The following is an 11,062-nucleotide window of genomic DNA, read 5'->3' on the forward strand; positions in this document are numbered from 1 at the left end:
CTCTTATATACTCCCTCTACTTTTTATTTGACGTTACCAACATCAAATATTTAAGACTCAGGTAGTACTTGACGTTTAGACATTATATGACCCCAAACAAAGCTCAGAAGCAAAATATAGCTAGCTGCCTAGCTAGGTCACCTACAAACTTCACCCATATATAGGCCTGTTTAGTTTCAAAGTTTTTTTCTACTTCCAACTTACCATTACATCAAACCTTTCATACACATAACTTTTCAGTCACACGTTCCAATTTCAACCAAACTTCCAAATTTCAGTGTGAGCTAAACATAACCATAATCTATCACAAAAGCATGTAAAAAACAAAATACTCTAAAGAAAAAGCAGGTTATGAATATGAACCGGTGGGTAGGGGAGAGCATCTCCTTGCCAGAATGACCAAATATTTTTATAGTCGACAAGTTGGTCAACATGGAAAATTGCTATTTTTCAGCCGACAGTACGACTGCTGGGTGCGTTGGCATGGGCCAGAGAAAACGGAAACCGATCGATCCGAGCGTAAAGACGGGGAGATTCACTACGGACAGACAGAGCAAGATGCCATGACGACTTTCTCACGACACAGGAGTCACGCGCCACGCGAAAGACTTTTACTTGTTGTATCTTAGCTCATGGTACTAGTAGCAAACTGGGCAAAGAACTCGTTTAAAACGCAATGTATCATATATTTTTATATAGTTGATCAAATTTATATAATTTTATTAAATACCCTAAACATACCAAAGTTAGAAGTATGAATTGATGAAATATGCATCATAATATATCAATAAAAGACCCCGCAAAAAATATATCAATAAAAGAGTTTTGTTTTTTTTTTCAAAAGTATTTTTATATATGCATATATATATAAATTGGGTTAATATTTTTTCCCATGATCACCCCTAGATCCAACTATGTTAGAACATAAAAAAAACATACATAGTGTGCCGAATATATCTTTTCAAATATTTAGACTGGGCGTGTGAAACTTATGTGTTCAAATTTGTACTTTCATAATATTATTATGTCAGATTTTGTAAGTATTTATTGTGTAGAAATCAATGGTCAAAATTATATTCTGGATACCCGTCAATGCTGAAAAGATGCTCCCTTCATATTTAAATAAATGACAACGGATACTATTCATTTTCAAAATTTGACTATTTATCTTTTTAAAAAATATTTAAAAATACTTAAAATAATTTTATGTTACTAAAGTGTACCATGTACTTAGATATAATAGTAAATCTTTTGTTAAGTTTAGTCTAATGATCTAATCGGTGGTCAAAATTCTAATTCTAATATGAATGGCTTGAAAAACAGAGGGAGTACATGTTTTTATGACCGATCGAGAGAGGGAGTACGGATTATACGTACGCTTGGTCTGTTTTGTGGAATTCCGTCACTTAATTTGGCGATCTAACCTTGGACGGCGGTGGTTATATTAGGTTGCTCTAGCTAAGCACACCATGTATGTATAATAACCAGCCATAGTTGATTGATAGATAGACTGTTAGGTGCATCTGTGTACCCCGTGTGCCGTACAACAAAATACAGTTTATTCAAAAAAAAATAAAAGGGAAAAGAACGGATGTTCCTTTAGAGGACAGAAGAATCATACTATGTTATAGAAAAAGCACACATTCAATCGAGCTCTCAAAGTTAGGTTGGCTGAACACCTAACTGTATGATGCAAAAATCTGTCTCACAACACAAGAAGGCTGGATAGTTGTTGCACCCATGAGGCCATGATTTATGCTTGATTCTTCACTGGCATTATTCGGCCATGGTTTTTCAACCGCCAAAATAAACATGAGCCGTCAGACCTTTACGACTAAACTGTACCGAAATTGTAAGTTGTTGCACTACCAAATTATAATCTACTGCCATATAAAAAAAATCCTTTTATTTAGACAAGGGGAGAATGCTTAGGAAGGGATAAGCAAGAGCTGTAAGGCTGTGTTAGTTCATGTGAGATAGGGTGAGAAAACAACTCGTTTTCCGCGTGCACGCTTCCCAAACTAACAAACGGTGCGTTTTTTTGCAAAAATTTTCTATAAGGAAGTTGTTTAAAAAAATCATATTAATCCATTTTTGAAATTTAAAATAGTTAATACTCAATTAATAATACGCTAATGGCTCACCTCGTTTTGCATATTTTCCCAATCTCCTTCTCCTCAAACTCACCCTAAATCTTGTAACCCTTTTCTTCGCAAAGAAAAAAAATAATTAGAAATTGAACCCCTTTTGAGGAATCCTATAACACATGTAGTTTCTGTAAAATCTCTAGTTTTTTTTACAATTACTACCTACAGATTTTAGAAGATAACCCTAAATCTAGAAGATGAGAAAAACAACTTTCCTTAAGTAATGTTTCCCCTTAAAAAAAGTCTCAATAGCTAGCTTTTCAGAGTATAGTTCAACTGGTTCAAGTTTTAAACTTGATATAGGTGCTCGCATTTATGGCTATTTATTCTTTTAGTAGTAAGTGACATACACGTCGACAGTGAGATACCTATGGTGACTTCGTTAATCTCAATATATGCCGGCTCAGTCTTCCGGAGGTGCTCATAGGGATAAGGTGTGCATGTGTGCCTTTATATAGGTGAGTGTGCGCGCGTTATGAGCGACTGCGTCATAGGCGTAGGGTGTGCATATGTGCCTTTATAGTGGTGAGTGTGCGCGCATTGTAAGCGACTGCGATTGTAATATGTTTCAAAACGAATCTCAAGGTGAACAAAAGAAGGGGAAAAAAAACTCTTCAAAGTTTAGATGCAGCCCAGAAAACCGAATCATTCTCCGAAGGCCAACGCCCACCAGATGTTGGGCTTGTTCCTGGCTTCACATTGGGCCATCGCCAAACAGGATGCAAAGAAACCCTTCCCTTGATCTAATTCAGTGGGGGGGCCCTAATGGGCGGGCGATCGATCCAGCGATCATATCCGCCCCCCTCCCCCTATACTCGATACATTCCTCCCTTCTCTCCCCCCTTTCTCCTCCCCTTCTTCTCTTCCTACTACAGTACACCACATAATTTTTTTTAAAAAAACAAAAAGTTAGAAAAATTTATGTATAGAAATACTATATATAAAAAATTTGAATTCAAATTCAAATTTGAACTCAAATTTAAATTTGAATCGGGTATGTAAACTTTTCACTTATAAACTTTGGGTCTATAAACTTTAGGTGTATAAACTTTAGATGTATAGAAATATTATATATAGAAAATATTTGAATTTAAATTCAAATTGAATCGGATATAATTCAAATTTAAATTTGAATCGGGTATGTAAACTTTTGACTTATAAACTTTAGGTCTATAAACTTTAGATGCATAAAAATACTATATATAGAAAATATTTGAATTCAAATTCAAATTTAAATCAGATATAATTCAAATTCAAATTTGAATCGGGTATGTAAACTTTTGACTTATAAACTTTGGGTCTATAAAATTTTGGTCTATAAACTTTAGATGTATAGAAATACTATATATAAAAAATTTTGAATTCAAATTCAAATTTGAATCGGATATATAAACTTTTGGTCTCTAAACTTTAGATGTGTAAACTTTGGGTCTCTAAACTTTAGATGTGTAAACTTGAGGTGTATAAACTTGAGGTGCATAAATTTACTAAAATAGAAAAGTAATGCGGTACCAAAAAAGGAAACCAGTGGAGTGAGGGAGGGGGGAGGGGAATTGATCGCTACCCCCGTCCCAGACGATCGATCGCCAATTAGGATTTCCGAATTCAATGGCTTGGAGCCTTGGATGTTAATTTCTCCCATTTTTATTAAGTATCACCAACTGTTTGTGTACGTTTTCGTGGATGCTGCAAGTGTTGATGTATTCCATAATCTGATGCGTCCTGGAACACTGAATCAATCCGAAATGTTGTGCAAGTAAAGCAAGTATCTTTGCAACACAAGTTGGCCTGAAAAGATAGACTAGCTCTCGTTCAAGACAAGAAGATTGTTTCTTCTTTTTATTGGAGCTTAGATTTTAGGGCTAACATGCCCAGGAAGTACATGAAAGAGGGGAGATGGTCAATGATGTTCATCTATTCTGAAAGTTGAGCACTTTCATGGACACTACGAATATGAGAGCAAAGAGGAGATTGAAGCCAAGAACAGCCATGGCGGCAAGCTTCAAGAAGCCCATCTCGAAACCAAAGTACCGCAGAAGGAATGCCCTTATGGGTTCGCCGGTGTCCAGCATGCCATCCCGATCCCCTAACTGCGATGTAAGTCAGACGCTAGAGGCTCCAGGCAACTGGGTTTGCCCAATAGTACCATCTCCACCACACAGGGATTCTCTGCAATTTTGTTATGCTATTACTCATGCCACATATGCTAGAAAAAAAATATTTTGAGGTTACCACTTACGGGATATGGGATAACGAAAAGACAAACAATTTCTTGTCCTTAACGGAGATTGACTAACAATTGACTAACGGTGATAGCATAGATATGGCGTAAAATCAAAGTGTGTTTGATTATTATTTTGTGATGAACAATTGGCATCTGTGATTATTGGTTTTGATATTTGGAGATTATTGGCGAAGTGGTTTTGGAGATGATGGATTTCTAGACGGTGAACAGGGACTACTGCTTTGTCGGGACCGGTCAGATCGGGTAAGTGCTGCCGGTCAGACCAGCATATACCGAGCGGTCAGACTGGCATATATCGAGCTGTCAGACCGGCCAGCCCGCAGTCTGACTAGCCGACTCTATGTCGGTTTCGGTTTCGGGTTGTTTGTTTGGATATCCATGATTGTTTCATGTTTATGGCTTCTAGATAGATACTATATGTATGTAATACTGTTGTTTGCTAACAATGAGTCAAGTTGGAGATAGCTTGGTCTCGGAATATGGTTTCTTTGTTTGATTCATATGTAGGTGACTTGATGCCTCGGGAGAGTATTGCCGGTTATGGATCGGGAGTCGACTTGGGGATAAGGCGACGTCCGTGATGATCAGATATCATGCGGTATACTTAGGCTAGGGTTCAATGCAAATGGTTGGTGAAGGTTCCATATGGCATACGATGGAGATATTGTGTGCGTATGGGATACGAAGTCGAATTTGGAAGGAGTCCAAATTTGGTACAATTGGTTATGTAAAGTGTGGTCTTGTATGAGTTGGGTTCGTAGTTTTAGACTGTCTACCTCATGTATAAATAGAGAGGGAGGGCGTGGCCTCCCAGTATCGCTTTTGAGAGCATTGAGTTGATAGTTGAGTTAGGGTTTCGAGTTTAGTTGAGATTTTCATAAGGAGTGTGGTTGTTGCACTTTGTAAACACAGAGAGAAGTAATAAAGTTGTCATCTACTTTGAGAGATCTTCGATTTGTGTTTGCTCAGGTTCGGCGGTCTAACCGACGAAACACCGGTGGTCAGACCGACGGCATCACGGCGGTCAGACCGGCGGGTACACACCGATCAGACCGGCGGCAGCGTCAAGAGGCAGAGGCGATTTCAGGCGGTTGGACCGGGTGATCCAGATCGGTCAGACCGGCAGCACAGGCGCGGTCAGACCGATCTACATCGATTTGAGGGTAACTTTTAATTCCGTAAAAAGTTTGATTTTTTGGGTACACCAACCATTCACTCCTCTCTGGTTGGCTTAGTTCTAGTAATTCGATCCTACATATGGAAGAAAACATTAATTCAAATTTAGCATGTCATCCGAGAATAGATCTAATGAGATTAATGGACACAAAAAAGATAAGAATTATCTCTAAAAACAACACATAATTTTACATGCATACATAGCACATGGTAATTCAAATCATAAAGTAAGAGAGGAATGGAGTGAGAAATAATGAATATTTACCTTGCAGGCTTCAATCTTTAAAAAAAAAAGGAGCAAAACCACACCTCCTCTAGCTGATCGGGCAAGAACAAGAGGCGCAAGTCTGTTCTTGCTTGATCAACTCGGTGGATAGGATGGTACTCATATATGTGGTCGGCTCATAGTGTTAGTGATATGCCCTAGAGACAATCATAGAGATGATTGTATCACATACTGTAACATACTAGATTTTTCAGGGTAAAATTTTTGCGAAAATATTTAAAGTCGATGTTCTTCGTTCTTTCGAATTGGAGTCTCCCAATCCTTATATTTCTTTTGTTCGCTCTAAGTTTCCTACTCCCACATAACCTTGTTTAGTTTCCCTCTCCAAACAAAATCCGAGATATCCCAAAGAAAATTCCCAAAATCATCAGAAGAGCTCGTGTTTATTTTAAGTTATCCCAGAGTCATCATGCAAATATTCTAAGACCCCAAATCCCATCAATTCCTATTAAAAAATATCCTACCAAAATTCTATGCAAAAATCTCTCCAAAAATTCAAATAGATCACTGTGTTTCTTCTCGGGCCGAGTTCCTTGCATTCCAGCCCATATCCCGGATTTCTTTTTCCCTTGTCACTCTCTGTGTTGGGCTGTTCTAGCTCATGTCCTGGCCCAGCCGAGGCAGCCACCCCAGCCAAGCCGCTGCTCGCTTCGTTCGCTCTAGCCGCCGCTCGTGCCGCCCTGTGTCCTGCTCGTGTCCGCACGCGCTAGCTGCGTGCCGCCTTGCACCTGCCTACGCTGCTCCTTGTGCCACCCTGAGCCCAACTCATGACCGCCTTGTGCAGCCTCGTGCCGCCTCGCGCCAACCACGCGCCGATCTCCAATGGCCGTCGTGCCGTGCGGCTCCGAAACAGCCACGCAGCTGCTCGTAGCCATCCCTCCTTTGTTTTCCCTCCTCCTCCAGTCCTTCTCTCCTTCAAAGTGAACGAGCCGAAGTCTGCTATTCCTCTGTAGACATCAAGTGCTAATCTCGTACGTTTTCATCCCAAAATTTCTCCTGCCAGGGCCAAGGCCGGCTGTGCAGCCGTTTCGCCGTCGTCGACCTTCTGCCTCCTCACCATAGCACCAGCAGGATCACCTCTCACTGGTGAGAATTTTCCCCAACCTTCTTTCCTTGCTTGTGTCGAGCTCCCATCGTGCTCCTGTCCGTCACCATGGCTGCCACCGTGGTCGGCATGGCCGACGCTTCACCTCTATCAACTAACCACAAAAATGGAACCTTCTCATCCGGGAACATGTTTTGACGCGCTCACCCGCCCGCGTTCGCCACCGGGGCTGCCACTTCCATGCCCGATGTCACCATAGCTGCAGATCTAGAACTTGCGTTCCGGCTAGCTTTGTTGTCTTCCAGCCCAGCGTCCACGTCCTGTGGGGGTGTCAGCCTGTGGAACACATCATGCTATCGTCTCCGTCGCCGTTCCCTCACTTAAGTTCTGGAGCCTTTCTCTCCACTTCTGTTAATCACGAGAAAAGCCACGGGAAGAAGATAAACAGTGCCGGCCAGCACTATTTCCTATTGGTTGAACCCAACCAACCCCATCAAAACCACCTAAATAGTGCCCAACCACAATAAAACCAGTCCAAACACTTCTATTAGGTTGTTTTCCTCCTGTTCAAGCTCTAAAACACCAAATCAATTTCAGTTTTCACCTTTGTTGTCTATAGCGTTACTCTCAAATTGCAACCACTATTACACATGCCATAAATCATAACCCTAGGATAAATCGTTTGCCATTCCAAATTAAGTTAACTCTCAATTTATCATTTTTTTTTGTTCGGGCTCTGATTCACAATATTTATTTTACCATTTATTTGTAGTATTTTTATTATAGGCTTATTTGGTCGTTTCTTTGTGTGCGTACGTTAGATCACGTTGAAGATCCCACCGGACTCACGGGAATTGAAGTGGACCTAGAAGGCTACGCTGAAGCTTCGGAAGGCCACGTTCCGTAAGGCAAGCCACAGTTCCAATCTTTGATCATATTGAAACCTAGTAGAGAACCACTTAGTTATTTTATGCATTGAGTATTTATAAAATTATTTTGCGTATGAATTATTTTTGAATAAACTTGTTAGTTTAGTTATTACCCAATATTACATTGTTATTATTGGCCAGATCCATGAATTGCTATATCACGTCCTTTGATAACCTAGGTGTAGATTTATATACTTCACAATAATATTCTAGTGGATAAGACCACAAAATATCTATACTCATATACATGGTTTACCCGTTGTCACGTGGTGGCGTGTCGGGTGATATAAAATATGTTATTTGATATGAGTCACTCGCCTGGAGTGATATGGAAGATTAATTCCGGATGAAGATGGATGTTGTGGTGTGTTAGGCCGTGCATATTGTTATAATTATTTTGTTGAAAGTGTATATTTACACTTAAAGTATGCACGGGCCTGTGCTAGTTTTGGTGGCTTCCCTCGGATATAAGGACTACCCCCTTATGCCATGGAAAATGATGTAATTTGCGCCCATCCACAGGACCAAGTAATCAGACTTAGCCTAGTACATGGTCCCACTATATGAAAGACTGTAGGGTGGCTCTATGAGCAGGTTTGGGGTGGACATGTGGAAGGGGCTTCGGCCAGGTTGACATGATCCGCAACGGTGGAACCCATGAAAGCAGCGACCGTCTAGCCTTGCTTAGGCCCAGCAAGTGCCCGACTGCTAGGACGGATCAATATCCCACTGGGCAGTAACTAGTAGTAAGTGGGACTCTCGAACGGCTATGTTGTCCTCAGCCTAGCTCGCTGTTGACATCAGGTGGGTAAAGCTAGGCAGTCTCTGCAGAGATGAGTCTTAAATCATTCGAATGTGCCGTGCTTCCGGTTAAGAAGCTATGTCATTGGGTGATTCCTATTTATCATGGTATGAGTAGATTTTAAATTAAAATATGGAATATGATGAAGATGAGGATGAATGGTGATTAATATTGCTACTATTTTAAAATAATGATTTACAACTGTTTGCAAATGAAATGTTTTACAAAGTAGTAAAAAACTATTTATAATAGGCTTGTTATGAAACCTCCTTGATGAACTATATTCTTCTTTGTACGCCTTGCACATATTCTATTTGTATTATTATGGATGTGGCTTGCTGGGTACCTCGGTACTCACCTCTTGCATAAAATGTGGTTCAGACGATCGGTTCTTCCCTGAGGAGGCGCAGGAAGGGGAAGAATTCTATGGTGCTGACGAGTTCTTGTTCTAGGTCGATCTGCTCTCAGGCGTTGCCTGTGGTGTTTTTATCCTATTTTGTGTATGGGTCTTCTGTTTGTGGGGAGTGTGTTTGCCCTGTCGGCCCCTAAAACCTGTCTTAGTTATCTTTTATGTAATAATTTCTATAAAAACTTGGGTATACGTATCGAAAGTTGTTCTGTATATCAATCTGTGCGCGATCGAAATCCTGGACGGTTGGGTGGTTTCGGGATACCATACTCAAACCGGGTATCCCCACACATACTATGTTTACATATTTATCTGATATTGTTCCTTGAAATAGATAACTCATTATTGGTTAATGAATATGTGATTCTTTCATGAGATTCTTTATGTTGTATGTCACTATTTCTAAAGGATCACTGATCAAATATCAAATGTGGAACAAATATGTTTAAATAATCAGCACATGTATTAATTGATGATTATGTCTCATGGATCATGGTATAGAGATACTAAATTAATAATGTGGACACATGTTGGGGAACATATTGTTGGATAGACCCAACATGAGACACTGCAAGAGCCATATGTGTTCTGTCATCAGTGATCTCATTTAGTGTTGGTGTCGAATCCTTAGACTTGAGATTATCATGGTTCCCAACATATGTAGTAGCTTACTTAGAGACTGCTAAACGCTACTCTGTAATTGGGTAGTTATAAAAGTAGTTTTCGGGTATGCTATGAAACATGTAGTGGGATATGAAAAATCAAGATGGGATTTGCCCCTCCTATGAAAAGATATCCCTAGGCCCCTCGATGTTATAGATTATGAAAGTGCATGGCCATGCCAAAGGTGATTGAGGAGTCAATCACAAGTAATATATAATCTATCACAAGTTCGAGTGAATGAGCTATTAGAGGATGGCACATATCTAGCCTTAAGCTTAATCGATATCGTGAGGCAAAGGGGTTCATACAAGTATACACTAGAGGTTCAGCCGATATGATCTTTATGTATGTCCGGTGGGTCAATACATTCGGCTAGGGACCACTATTGACACATGGACCGAAAAAGAGTTTTCGGGTTACAGGCGAGTGTATATGAACCTATAGGGTTACACACTTAATGGGCTGGAATAAGGGGAATGGATGGATATCCAATATGAGCTTAATTCGGATAGGGATCCGAATATAAATCCTACGGGCCTTGGAGGCCCGAGTCGTGGATCGTATATATTCGTGAGGGGTGTGACCGGCGGAGGTATTGCATCACGTGAGAAACCCTAGCCGCCGCTCCCCTCCCCGAGCAAAACCTTAGCCGCGCGCGGGTGCTAGCACATCTGCACGTGGCGTTCTGTCCCTATACGTGTGGATACCGATAGAGGCGCCGCTGCTCTGCGGTGCTGATCGGCGTGGGAGCACGGCGAGGAGAACGCACGAGGAGGAGAAGGTCGAGCCGGTGCGATCGACTACTTCCTCTACATCAACGCGCGCTACATCGTGAGGGTTCCTTTGCCTTCTTAGCGCTTTCTTCTACTGCGCAGCGCGTCGAGTGGTAACGATCTATGATCTAAGACTTGCTTGGTTCCTGGTTTACGCGGTAGAAAATTTTGATTTATGCTATCGTAGCTTACGCGTATCCCTACACACTAAAACCGGCACCTATGTTTGACAGTACAAAAGGTGCCGGTTTACAGGGTGGGTCCCCCAACAGCTATAGTTCAGGAGGTGAAGGGTGAAAAATGTCGGTTCTTAAAATAAAATCAATCTCTTTCACCAAAAAGATGCCGGTTCTAGGGTGGGTCCCGCACCAACTACTCCGATGGGCTGGGGAATATAAGGTGCCGGATTTTATATACAAAACGGCACCTTTCTCTGACAGAGGTAATAGGTGAAAGATCTTTTTAAAAACCAGCAACTATTTGAAGAAAAAAGGTGTTGGTTTTCAGGGTTTAGGCGGGGTGGCGTGAGCAGGCGGGTAGGCGGGAACGATACTATAGGTGCTTGTTTTACCACTTTCGACACTTAT

General features: G+C 40.9%; 1 long non-coding RNA gene across 1 annotated transcript; it reads left to right on the plus strand.

Annotated features, from left to right (window-relative positions):
• The first annotated feature begins 6,771 nt into the window (after positions 1-6,771).
• LOC136354924 (uncharacterized) lies at positions 6,772-9,392 on the plus strand. The gene is made up of 3 exons (XR_010738795.1): positions 6,772-6,940; positions 7,721-7,807; positions 9,012-9,392. It is a non-coding gene; the product is annotated as an uncharacterized lncRNA (long non-coding RNA).
• Positions 9,393-11,062: the final 1,670 nt, after the last annotated feature.

This window comes from Oryza sativa, chromosome 1 (genome assembly GCF_034140825.1).
Source record: "Oryza sativa Japonica Group chromosome 1, ASM3414082v1".
NCBI classification, from domain to species: Eukaryota; Viridiplantae; Streptophyta; class Magnoliopsida; order Poales; family Poaceae; genus Oryza; species Oryza sativa.